Here is a 12,500-nt window from a genome sequence, read left to right on the forward strand (position 1 = left end):
GGGGCTGGGGCTGGGGCTGGGGCGGGGACTGGGGCTGGGGCTGGGGCGGGGACTGGGACTGGGGCTGTGACTGGAGTTGGGCCTGAGGCTGTGGTTGTGACTGGGGTTGGGTCGGGGGCTGTTACTGGGGCTGTTGCTGGTGGTGTGACTGGGGATGGGGCTGTGGTTGTGACTTGGGCTGTGACTGGGGCTGTGGCTGGTGGTGTGGCTGTGGCTGTGACTGGGCCTGGGGCTGCGCCTGGGGTTGGAGCTGGGGCTGTGATTGGGGCTGGGACTGGGGCTGTGATTGGGGCTGGGACTGGGGCTGGGACTGGGGCTGGGGCTGGGGCTGGGACTGGGACTGGGACTGGGGCTGGGACTGGGGCTGGGACTGGGGCTGGGACTGGGGCTGGGACTGGGGCTGGGACTGGGGCTGGGGCTGGGGCTGGGACTGGGGCTGGGACTGGGGCTGGGGCTGGGGCTGGGGCTGGGGCTGGGGCTGGGGCTGGGGCTGGGGCTGGGGCTGGGGCTGGGCTGGGGCTGGGGCTGGGGCTGGGGCTGGGGCTGGGGTTGAGACTGGGGCTGGTGGTGTGACTGGGGTTGGGGCCAAGGCTGCGACTGGGGCTGGGGCTGTGAATGGGGCGGGGGCTGGTGGTGAGGCTGGGGCTGGGGCTGGTGGTGAGGCTGGGGCTGGGGCTGGGGCTGGGGCTGGGGCTGGGGCTGGGTCTGGGGCTGGGGTTGGGGCTGGAGCTGGGGCTGGGGCTGTGACAGGGGCTGTTCCTGGTGGTGTGACTGGGGATGGGGCTGTGGTTGTGACTTGGGCTGTGACTGGGCTGTGGCTGGTGGTGTGGCTGGGGCTGTTACTGGGGCTGTGACTGGAGTTGGGGTTGGGGATGGGGCTGTTACCTGGGGCTGAGGCTGTGGTTGTGACTGGGGTTGGGTCGGGGGCTGTTACTGGGGCTGAGGCTGTGACTGGTGCAGGGGCTGGGGCTGGGGCTGGGGCTGGGGCTGATGCAGGGGCTGGGGCTGATGCAGGGGCTGGGGCTGATGCAGGGGCTGGGGCTGATGCAGGGGCTGGGGCTGATGCAGGGGCTGGGGCTGGGGCTGGGGCTGGGGGCTGAGGCTGGGGCTGGGGCTGAGGCTGGGGCTGGGGCTGGGGCTGGGGCTGGCGCTGGGGCTGAGGCTGTGACTGACGCTGGGGCTGGGGGTGTGAATGGGGCTGTGGCTGGGTCTGGGGTTGGGCTGTGGCTGGGTTTGGGGTTGGGCTGTGACTGGGGCTGGGGTTGGTGGTGTGGCTGGGGCTGGGGCTGGGGTTGGGGCTGTGACTGGGGCTGGGGTTGGGGTTGGGGTTGGGGTTGGGGCTGGGGCTGGTGTTGGGGCTGGGGCTGGGGCTGGGGCTGGGTCTGGGGCTGGCGCTAGGGCTGAGGCTGTGACTGACGCTGGGGCTGGGGGTGTGAATGGGGCTGGGGCTGGGGCTGTGACTGGGGCTGTGACTAGAGCTGGGGCTGTTACCTGGGCTGTGACTGGAGCTGGGGTTGGGGCTGGGGTTGGGGCTGGGGTTGGGGCTGGGGGTGGGGCTGGGGCTGGGGCTGGGGCTGGGGCTGGGGCTGGACTGGGTCTTGACTGGGGCTGTGGCAGGGGCTGGGGCTGTGACTGGGGCTGGGGCTGTGGCAGGGGCAGGGGCTGGGGCTGGGGCTGTGGCTGTGATTGGGGCGGGGGCTGGTGGTGAGACTGGGGCTGGGGCTGTGACTGGGGCTGGGGCTGTGACTGGGGCTGGGGCTGGGACTGGGGCTGGGGCTGGGACTGGGGCTGGGGCTGAGGCTAGGGCTGCGACTGGAGCTGTGGCTGTGAATGGGGCGGGGGCTGGTGGTGAGACTGGGGCTGGTGGTGAGACTGGGGCTGGGGCTGGGGCTGGGCTGGGGCTGGGGCTGGGACTGTGGATGTGACTGGGGTTGGGTCGGGGGCTGTTACTGGGGCTGTTGCTGGTGGTGTGACTGGGGATGGGGCTGTGGTTGTGACTTGGGCTGTGACTGGGGCTGGGGCTGTGACTGGGGCTGTGACTGGGGCTGTGACTGGGGCTGGGGCTGGGGCTGGGACTGTGACTGAGGCTGTGACTGGGGCTGGGGCTTGTGCCGTGTCTGGGGCTAGTGCTAGGGCTGTGACTGGGGCTGTGAATGGGGCGGGGGCTGCAACTGTGGCAGGGGCTGGGCTGTGGCTCTGTCTGGGGCTGGGGCTGGAGCTGGGGTTGGGCTGTGACTGGGCCTGTGGCTGGTGGTGTGACTGGGGATGGGCTGTGGTTGTGACTTGGGCTGTGACTGGGCCTGTGGCTGGTGGTGTGACTGGGGATGGGGCTGTGGTTGTGACTTGGGCTGTGACTGGGGCTGTGGCTGGTGGTGTGGCTGGGGCTGTTACTGGGGCTGTGACTGGATTTGGGGTTGGGGATGGAGCTGTGACTGGAGTTGGGGTTGGGGATGGGGCTGTGACTGGGGCTGAGGCTGTGGTTGTGACTGGGGTTGGGTCGGGGGCTGTTACTGGGGCAGAGGCTGTGACTGGTGCAGGGGCTGGGGCTGGGGCTGGGCTGGGGCTGGGGCTGGGGCTGGGCTGTGACTGGGCCTGGGGCTGGGCCTGGGGTTGGAGCTGGGGCTGTGACTGGGGCTGTGGCTGGGGCTGGGGCTGGGGCTGGGGCTGGGGCTGGGGCTGGGGCTGGGGCTGGGGCTGGGGCTGGGGCTGTGACTGGGGCTGGGGCTGTGACTTGGTCTGGGGCTGGGGCTGGGGCTGGAGCTGTGAATGGGGCTGCGACTGGGGCTGGGCTTTGACTGGGCCTGGGGTTGTAGCTGGGGCTGTGACTGGGGCTGGGGCTGGGGCTGGGGCTGGGGCTGGGGCTGGGGCTGGGGCTGGGGCTGGGGCTGGGGCTGGGGCTGGGGCTGGGGCTGGGACTGGGACTGGGGCTGGGCTTTGACTGGGCCTGGGGCTGGGGCTGTGACTGGGGCTGGTGCTGGGGCTGGGACTGGGGTTGGGCTGTGACTGGGCCTGTGAATGGGGCGGGGCTGCAACTGTAGCAGGGGCTGGGGCTGTGGCTGTGACTGGGGCTGGGGCTGAAGCTGGGGTTGGGCTGTGACTGGGCTTGTGGCTGGTGGTGTGACTGGGGCTGGGGCTGTGACTGGGGCTGTGACTGGGGCTGGGTTGGGGTTGGGGTTGGGGTTGGGGTTGGGGCTGGGGTTGGGGTTGGGGCTGGGGCTGGGGTTGGGGCTGGGGCTGGGGCTGGGGCTGGGGCTGGGGCTGGGGCTGGGGCTGGGGCTGGGGCTGGGGCTGGGGCTGGGGCTGGGGCTGACGCTGGGGCTGGGGGTGTGAATGGGGCTGGGGCTGGGGTTGGGCTGTGACTGGGCCTGTGGTTGGGGCTGGGGCTGGGGCTGGGGCTGGGGCTGGCGCTGGGGCTGGGGCTGGCGCTGGGGCTGTGACTGACGCTGGGGGTGTGAATGGGGCTGTGGCTGGGGCTGTGACCTGGGCTGTGACTGGAGCTGGGGCTGGGGCTGGGGCTGGGGCTGTGACTTGAGCTGGAGCTGGGGCTGGGGCTGGGGCTCGGGCTGGGGCTGGACTGGGGCTTGACTGGGGCAGGGGCAGGGGCAGGGGCTGGGGCAGGGGCTGGGGCTGGGGCTGTGGCTGTGATTGGGGTGGGGGCTGCTGGTGAGACTGGGGCTGGGGCTGGGGCTGTGACTGGGGCTGAGGCTAGGGCTGCGACTGGGGCTGTGGCTGTGAATGGGGCGGGGGATGGTGGTGAGACTGGGGATGGTGGTGAGACTGGGGCTGGGGCTGGAGTTGGGGTTGTGACTGGGGCCGAGGCTGTGGTTGTGACTGGGGTTGTTGCTGGTGGTGTGACTGGGGATGGGGCTGTGGTTGTGACTTGGGCTGTGACTGGGACTGTGGCTGGTGGTGTGGCTGTGACTGGGCCTGGGCCCGGGCCCGGGCCCGGGGCCGGGGCCGGGGCCGGGGCCGTGAATGTGGCTGCGACTGGGGCTGGGTCTGGGGCTGGGCTTTGACTGGGGCTGGGGCTGGGTCTGGGGCTTTGGCTGTGACTGGGGCTGGGGCAGGGGCTGGGGCTTTGGCTGTGACTGGGGCTGGGGCAGGGGCTGGGGCTTTGGCTGTGACTGGGGCTGGGGCAGGGGCTGGGGCTTTGGCTGTGACTGGGGCTGGGGCTGGGGCAGGGGCTGGACTGGGCTGGGGTTGGGGCTATGGTTGTGACTGGGGCTGGGGCTGGAGCTGGGGTTGGGCTGTGACTGGGCCTGGGGCTGGGGCTGGGGCAGGGGCAGGGTCTGGGGCTGGGGCAGGGGCTGTGAATGAGGCGGGGGCGGGGGCTGTGAATGGGGCGGGGGCTGGGGCTGGGGCTGGGGCGGGGGCTGGGGCGGGGCTGTGACTGGGGCTGGGGCTATGGCTGGGGCAGGGGCAGGGGCAGGGGCAGGGGCGGGGGCGGGGGCGGGGGCAGGGGCGGGGGCGGGGGCGGGGGCGGGGGCGGGGGCGGGGGCGGGGGCGGGGGCGGGGGCGGGGGCGGGGGCAGGGGCTGGGGCTGGGGCGGGGGCGGGGGCAGCGGCTGGGGCGGGGGCGGGGGCGGGGGCGGGGGCAGCGGCTGGGGCGGGGGCGGGGGCAGGGGCAGGGGCAGGGGCAGGGGCAGGGGCAGGGGCAGGGGCAGGGGCGGGGGCAGGGGCAGGGGCGGGGGCAGCGGCTGGGGCGGGGGCAGGGGCTGTGAATGGGGCGGGGGCTGTGAATGGGGCGGGGGCTGTGAATGGGGCGGGGGCGGGGGCGGGGGCGGGGGCGGGGGCGGGGGCGGGGTGGGGGCGGGGGCGGGGGCGGGGGCAGGGGCTGTGAATGGGGCGGGGGCTGTGAATGGGGCGGGGGCTGTGAATGGGGCGGGGGCGGGGGCGGGGGCGGGGGCGGGGGCTGTGAATGGGGCGGGGGCGGGGGCGGGGGCGGGGGCGGGGGCGGGGGCGGGGGCGGGAGCTGGGGCTGGGGCTGGGGCTGTGACAGGGGCTGTTCCTGGTGGTGTGACTGGGGATGGGGCTGTGGTTGTGACTTGGGCTGTGACTGGGGCTGTGGCTGGGGCTGTGACTGGGCCTGGGGCTGGGCCTGGGGCTGGGACTGGGGCTGGGGCTGTGACTTGGGCTGGGGCTGGGGCTGGAGCTGTGAATGGGGCTGCGACTGGGGCTGGGTCTGGGGCTGGGCTTTGACTGGGCCTGGGGCTGGGGCTGTGACTGGTGCTGGGGCTGGGACTGGGGTTGGGCTGTGACTGGGCCTGTGAATGGGGCGGGGGCTGCAACTGTAGCAGGGGCTGGGGCTGTGGCTGTGACTGGGACTGGGGCTGGAGCTGGGGTTGGGCTGTGACTGGGCTTGTGGCTGGTGGTGTGACTGGGGCTGTGACTGGGGCTGTGACTGGGGCTGTGACTGGGGCTGTGGCTGGGGTTGGGGCTGGGGTTGGGGCTGGGGTTGGGGCTGGGGTTGGGGCTGGGGCTGGGGCTGGGGCTGGGGCTGGGGCTGGGGCTGGGGCTGGGGCTGGGGCTGCGACTGGGGCTGCGACTGGGGCTGTGGCTGTGAATGGGGCGGGGGCTGGTGGTGAGGCTGGGGCTGGGGCTGGGACTGGGGCTGGGGCGGGGACTGGGGCTGGGGCGGGGACTGGGGCTGGGGCGGGGACTGGGGTTGGGTCGGGGGCTGTTACTGGGGCTGTTGCTGGTGGTGTGACTGGGGATGGGGCTGTGGTTGTGACTTGGGCTGTGACTGGGGCTGTGGCTGGTGGTGTGGCTGTGGCTGTGACTGGGCCTGGGGCTGCGCCTGGGGTTGGGGCTGGGGCTGTGATTGGGGCTGTGATTGGGGCTGTGATTGGGGCTGGGGCTGGGACTGGGCCTGGGGCTGCGCCTGGGGTTGGAGCTGGGGCTGTGATTGGGGCTGTGATTGGGGCTGGGGCTGGGACTGGGGCTGGGGCTGGGACTGGGGCTGGGGCTGGGGCTGGGGCTGGGGCTGGGGCTGGGGCTGGGGCTGGGGCTGGGGCTGGGGCTGGGGCTGGGGGTGTGAATGGGGCTGGGGTTGGGCTGTGACTGGGCCTGGGGCTGGGGCTGTGACTGGGGCTGGGGTTGGGGCTGTGACTGGGGCTGGGGCTGTGACTGGGGCTGGGGCTGTGACTGGGGCTGGGGCTGTGACTGGGGCTGGGGTTGGGGCTGGGGTTGGGGCTGGGGTTGGGGCTGGGGCTGGGGTTGGGGCTGTGACTGGTGCTGGGGCTGGGGTTGGGGTTGGGGCTGGGGTTGGGGCTGGGGTTGGGGTTGGGGCTGGGGTTGGGGCTGGGGCTGGGGCTGGGGCTGGGGCTGGGGCTGGGGCTGGGGCTGGGGCTGGGGCTGGGGCTGGGGCTGGGGCTGGGGCTGGGGGTGTGAATGGGGCTGGGGGTGTGAATGGGGCTGTGGCTGGGGGTGTGAATGGGGCTGTGGCTGGGGGTGTGAGTGGGGCTGGGGCTGTGGCTGGGGCTGGGGCTGGGGCTGTGACTGGGGCTGTGACTAGAGCTGGGGCTGTGACCTGGGCTGTAACTGGAGCTGGGGCTGGGGCTGGGGCTGGGGCTGGGGCTGGGGCTGGGGCTGGGGCTGGGGCTGGGGCTGGGGCTGTGACTGTGACTGTGACTGGGCCTGTGACTGGGGCTGGGGCTGGGGCTGGGGCTGGGGCTGGGGCTGGGACTGGGGCTGGGGCTGTAACTTGGGCTGGGGCTGGGGCTGGAGCTGTGAATGGGGCTGCGACTGGGGCTGGGTCTGGGGCTGGGCTTTGACTGGGCCTGGGGCTGGGGCTGTGTCTGGTGCTGGGGCTGGGACTGGGTTTGGGCTGTGACTGGGCCTGTGAATGGGGCGGGGGCTGCAACTGTAGCAGGGGCTGGGGCTGTGGCTGTGACTGGGACTGGGGCTGGAGCTGGCGTTGGGCTGTGACTGGGCTTGTGGCTGGTGGTGTGACTGGGGCTGGGGTTGGGGCTGGGGTTGGGGTTGGGGCTGGGGTTGGGGCTGGGGTTGGGGCTGGGGTTGGGGCTGGGGTTGGGGCTGGGGTTGGGGCTGGGCTTGGGGCTGGGGTTGGGGTTGGGGGTGTGAATGGGGCTGACGCTGGGGCTGGGGGTGTGAATGGGGCTGGGGCTGGGGTTGGGCTGTGACTGGGGCTGGGTTTGGGCTGTGACTGGGCCTGTGGTTGGTGGTGTGGCTGGGGCTGGGGCTGGGGCTGGGGCTGGGGCTGGGGGTGTGAATGGGGCTGGGGGTGTGAATGGGGCTGGGGGTGTGAATGGGGCTGGGGGTGTGAATGGGGCTGGGGGTGTGAATGGGGCTGGGGGTGTGAATGGGGCTGTGACTGGGGCTGGGGCTGTGACTAGAGCTGGGGCTGTGACTAGAGCTGGGGCTGTGACTAGAGCTGGGGCTGTGACTAGAGCTGGGGCTGTGACTAGAGCTGGGGCTGTGACTAGAGCTGGGGCTGTGACTAGAGCTGGGGCTGTGACCTGGGCTGGGGCTGGGGCTGGGGCTGTGACGGGCTGGGGCTGGGGCTGTGACGGGCTGGGGCTGGGGCTTGTGCTGTGTCTGGGGCTGTGAATGGGGCTTGTGCTGTGTCTGGGGCTGTGAATGGGGCGGGGGCTGTGAATGGGGCGGGGGCTGCAACTGTAGCAGGGGCTGGGGCTGTGACTGGGGTTGGGGCTGGGGTTGGGGCTGGAGCTGTGACAGGGGCTGTTGCTGGTGGTGTGACTGGGGATGGGGCTGTGGTTGTGACTTGGGCTGTGACTGGGGCTGTGGCTGGTGGTGTGGCTGGGGCAGTTACTGGGGCTGTGACTAGAGTTGGGTTGGGGATGGGGCTGTGACTGGAGTTGGGGCTGAGGCTGTGGTTGTGACTGGTGGTGTGGCTGGGGCTGTGGTTGTGACTGGTGGTGTGGCTGGGGCTGTGACTGGAGTTGGGGCTGAGGCTGTGGCTGTGACTGGTGCAGGGGCTGGGGCTGGGGCTGGGCCTGGGGCTGGTGCAGGGGCTGGGGCTGGTGCAGGGGCTGGGGCTGGGGCTGGTGCAGGGGCTGGGGCTGGGACTGGGACTGGGGCTGGAGCTGTGAATGGGGCTGCGACTGGGTCTGGGGCTGGGCTTTGACTGGGCCTGGGCCTGGGGCTGGGGCTGTGGCTGGGTCTGTGACTGAGGCTGGGGCTGGGGCTTGTGCTGTGTCTGGGGCTAGTGCTAGGGCTGTGACTGGGGCGGGGGCTGCAACTGTAGCAGGGGCTGGGGCTGGGGCTGGGGCTGGGGCTGTAACTGGGGCTGCGGCTGGAGCTGGGGTTGGGCTGTGACTGGGCCTGTGGCTGGTGGTGTGACTGGGGCTGTGGCCTGGGGCTGGGGCTGTGACTGGGGCTGTGACTAGAGCTGGGGCTGTGACCTGGGCTGTGACTGGAGCTGGGGCTGGGGCTGTGACTGGGGATAGGGCTGTGGCTGGGGCAGGGGCTGTGGCTGGGGCAGGGGCAGGGGCAGGGGCAGGGGCTGTGGCTGGGGCAGGGGCAGGGGCAGGGGCAGGGGCAGGGGCAGGGGCTGAGGCTGGGGCTGGGGCTGCGTCAGGGGCTGTGGCTGGTGGTGTGACTGGGGATGGGGCTGGGGCTGGGGCTGTGACTGGGGCTGTTGCTGGTGGTGAGACTGGGGCTGGGGCTGGGGTTGGGGCTGGAGCTGGGGCAGGGGCTGTTGCTGGTGGTGTGACTGGGGATGGGGCTGTGGTTGTGACTTAGGCTGTGACTGGGGCTGTGGCTGGAGTTGGGGCTGTGGCTGGAGTTGGGGTTGGGGATGGGGCTGTGGTTCTGACTGGGGTTGGGTCGGGGGCTGTTACTGGGGCTGAGGCTGTGACTGGTGCAGGGGCTGGGGCTGGGGTTGGGGCTGATGCAGGGGCTGGGGCTGGGGTTGGGGCTGATGCAGGGGCTGGGGCTGGGGTTGGGGCTGATGCAGGGGCTGGGGCTGGGGCTGGGGCTGGGGCTGTGTCTGGGGCTGGGACTGGGTCTGGGGATGTGACTGGGTCTGGGGATGGGGCTGGGGATTGGGCACGTGACTGGGGCTAGGGATGGGCCTGGTGCTGTTACTGTGGCTGGGGCTGTTACTGTGGCTGTGAAAGGGTCTTAAGCTGCGTCTGGGGCTGCGAGTGGGGCAGGGGCTGCGACTGGGGATGTGACTGGGGCTGGGGTTGGGGCTGTGTCTGGGGCAGGGGCAGGGGCTGGGGCTGGAGCTGGAGCTGGAGCTGGGGCTGGGGCTGGGGCTGAGGTTGGGGTTGGGGCTGAGGCTGGAGCTGAGACTGGGGCTGGAGCTGGAGCTGGGGCTGGGGCTGGAGCTGGGGCTGAGACTGGGGCTGGTGGTGTGACTGGGGTTGGGGACAAGGCTGCGACTGGGGCTGCGGATGTGAATGGGGCGGGGGCTGGTGGTGAGACTGGTGCTGGGGCTGGGGTTGGGGCTGGGGCTGGAGCTGGGGCTGGGGCTGTGACAGGGGCTGTTGCTGGTGGTGTGACTGGGGATGGGGCTGTGGTTGTGACTTAGGCTGTGACTGGGGCTGTGGCTGGTGGTGTGGCTGGGGCTGTTACTGGGGCTGTGACTGGAGTTGGGGTTGGGGATGGGGCTGTGACTGGGGCTGAGGCTGTGGTTGTGACTGGGGTTGGGTCGGGGGCTGTTACTGGGGCTGAGGCTGTGACTGGTGCAGGGGCTGGGGCTGGGGCTGATGCAGGGGCTGGGGTTGGAGCTGGGGCTGGGACTGGGGCTGGGCTTTGACTGGGCCTGGGGCTGGGCCTGTGAATGGGACGGGGGCTGTGACTGGGGCTGGGGCTGGGGCTGGGACTGTGACTGGAGCTGGGGCTGTGACTGGAGCTGGAGCTGGAGCTGGGGCTGGGGCTGGGGCTGGGGCTGGGGCTGGGGCTGGGGCTGGGGCTGGGGCTGGGGCTGGGGCTGTGAATGGGGCGGGGGCTGGTGGTGAGACTGGGGCTGGTGGTGAGACTGGGGCTGGGGCTGGGGCTAAGGCTGTGGCTGTGAATGGGGCGGGGGCTGGTGGTGAGACTGGGGCTGGTGGTGAGACTGGGGCTGGTGGTGAGACTGGGGCTGGTGGTGAGACTGGGGCTGGTGGTGAGACTGGGGCTGGTGGTGAGACTGGGGCTGGGGCTGGGGCTGGTGGTGAGACTGGGGCTGGGGCTGGTGGTGAGACTGGGGCTGGGGCTGTGACAGGGGCTGTTGCTGGTGGTGTGACTGGGGATGGGGCTGTGGTTGTGACTTAGGCTGTGACTGGGGCTGTGGCTGGTGGTGTGGCTGGAGTTGGGGTTGAGGATGGGGCTGTGACTGGGGCTGAGGCTGTGGTTGTGACTGGGGTTGGGTCGGGGGCTGTTACTGGGGCTGAGGCTGTGACTGGTGCAGGGGCTGGGGCTGATGCAGGGGCAGGGGCTGGGGTTGGAGCTGGGGCTGTGACTGGGGCTGGGACTGGGGCTGGGCTTTGACTGGTCCTGGGGCTGGGCTTTGACTGGGCCTGGGGCTGGGGCTGGGGCTGTGACTGGGGCTGGGGCTGTGACTGGGGCTGGTGCTGGGGCTGGGACTGGGGTTGGGCTGTGACTGGGCCTGTGAATGGGGCTGGGGCTGTGACTGGGGCTGTGACTGGGGCTGGGGTTGGGGTTGGGGGTGTGAATGGGGCTGTGGCTGTGACTGGGGCTGTGACTAGAGCTGGGGCTGTGACCTGGGCTGTGACTGGAGCTGGGGCTGGGGCTGGAGCTGGAGCTGGGGCTGGGGCTGGGGCTGGGTCTGGGGCTGGGTCTGGGTCTGGGACTGGGGCTGGGGCTGGGGCTGGGGCTGGGGCTGGGGCTGTGGCAGGGGCTGGGTCTGGGGCTGGGGCTGGGGCTGTGGCTGGGGCTGGGGCTGTGAATGGGGCTGGGGCTGGTGGTGAGACTGGGGCTAGGGCTGGGGCTAAGGCTGTGGCTGTGGCTGTGGCTGTGAATGGGGCGGGGGCTGGTGGTGAGACTGGGGCTGGGGCTGGTGGTGAGACTGGGGCTGGGGCTGGTGGTGAGACTGGGGCTGGGGCTGGTGGTGAGACTGGGGCTGGGGCTGGTGGTGAGACTGGGGCTGGGGCTGCGGCTGGAGCTGGGGCTGGGGCTGTGACTGGGGATGGGGCTGTGGTTGTGACTTGGGCTGCGACTTGGTCTGTGGCTGGTGGTGTGGCTGGGGCTGTTACTGGGGCTGTGACTGGAGTAGGGGTTGGGGATGGGGCTGTGACTGGGGCTGAGGCTGTGGTTGTGACTGGGGTTGGGTCGGGGGCTGTTACTGGGGCAGAGGCTGTGAATGGGGCAGAGGCTGTGAATGGTGCAGGGGCTGAGGCTGTGAATGGTGCAGGGGCTGGGGCTGGGAATGGTGCAGGGGCTGGGGCTGGGGCTAGTGCAGGGGCTGGAGCTGGGGCTGTGACTGGGCCTGGGGTTGGAGCTGGGCCTGGGGTTGGAGCTGGGGCTGTGACTGGGGCTGGGGCTGTGACTGGGGCTGGGGCTGGGGCTGGGACTGGGGCTGTTTCTGGGGCTGAGTCTGGGCTTCGACTGGGCCTGGGGCTGTGACTGGGGCTGGGGCTGGGGCTGGGGCTGGGGCTGGGGCTGTGACTGAGGCTGTGGCTGGGGCTGGGGCTTGTGCTGTGTCTGGGGCTAGTGCTAGGGCTGTGACTGGGGCTGTGAATGGGGTGGGGGCTGCAACTGTAGCAGGGGCTGGGGCTGTGGCTGGGGCTGGAGCTGGAGTTGGGCTGTAACTGGGCCTGTGGGTGGTGATGTGACTGGGGCTGGGTTTGGGGCTGGGGCTGGGGCTGGGGCTGGGGCTGAGGCTGTGGTTGTGACTGGGGTTGGGTCGGGGGCTGTGACAGGGGCTGTTGCTGGTGGTGTGACTGGGGATGGGGCTGTGGTTGTGACTTGGGCTGTGACTGGGGGTGTGGCTGGGGCTGTTACTGGGGCTGTGACTGGAGTTGGGGTTGGGGATGGGGCTGTGACTGGGGCTGAGGCTGTGGTTGTGACTGGGGTTGGGTCGGGGGCTGTTACTGGGGCAGAGGCTGTGAATGGTGCAGGGGCTGGGGCTGGTGCAGGGGCTGGTGCAGGGGCTGGAGCTGGGCCTGGGGTTGGAGCTGGGCCTGGGGTTGGAGCTGGGGCTGTGACTGGGGCTGTGACTGGGACTGGGGCTGGGGCTGGGGCTGGGTCTGGGCTTTGACTGGGCCTGGGGCTGTGACTGAGGCTGTGGCTTGTGCTGTGACTGGGGCTGTGAATGGGGCTTGTGCTGTGAATGGGGCTGTGAATGGGGCGGGGGCTGCAACTGTAGCAGGGGCGGGGGCTGCAACTGTAGCAGGGGCTGGGGCTGGGGCTGTGGCTGTGGCTGGGGCTGGAGCTGGGGTTGGGCTGTAACTGGGCCTGTGGGTGGTGGTGTGACTGGGGCTGGGTTTGGGGCTGGGGCTGGGGCTGGCGCTGGGGCTGAGGCTGTGACTGACGCTGGGGCTGTGGGTGTGAATGGGGCTGTGGCTGTGACTG

The 12,500-nt window shown here is 71.2% G+C and overlaps 1 pseudogene; it reads right to left on the reverse strand.

The window, feature by feature from the left end:
• Window positions 1-1,491: 1,491 nt before the first annotated feature.
• LOC144678270 (uncharacterized) overlaps window positions 1,492-12,500 on the reverse strand; it is a 16,767-nt pseudogene continuing 5,758 nt past the window's right edge.

This window comes from Cetorhinus maximus, unplaced genomic scaffold (genome assembly GCF_964194155.1).
Source record: "Cetorhinus maximus unplaced genomic scaffold, sCetMax3.hap1.1 HAP1_SCAFFOLD_3933, whole genome shotgun sequence".
Lineage (NCBI taxonomy): Eukaryota > Metazoa > Chordata > Chondrichthyes > Lamniformes > Cetorhinidae > Cetorhinus > Cetorhinus maximus.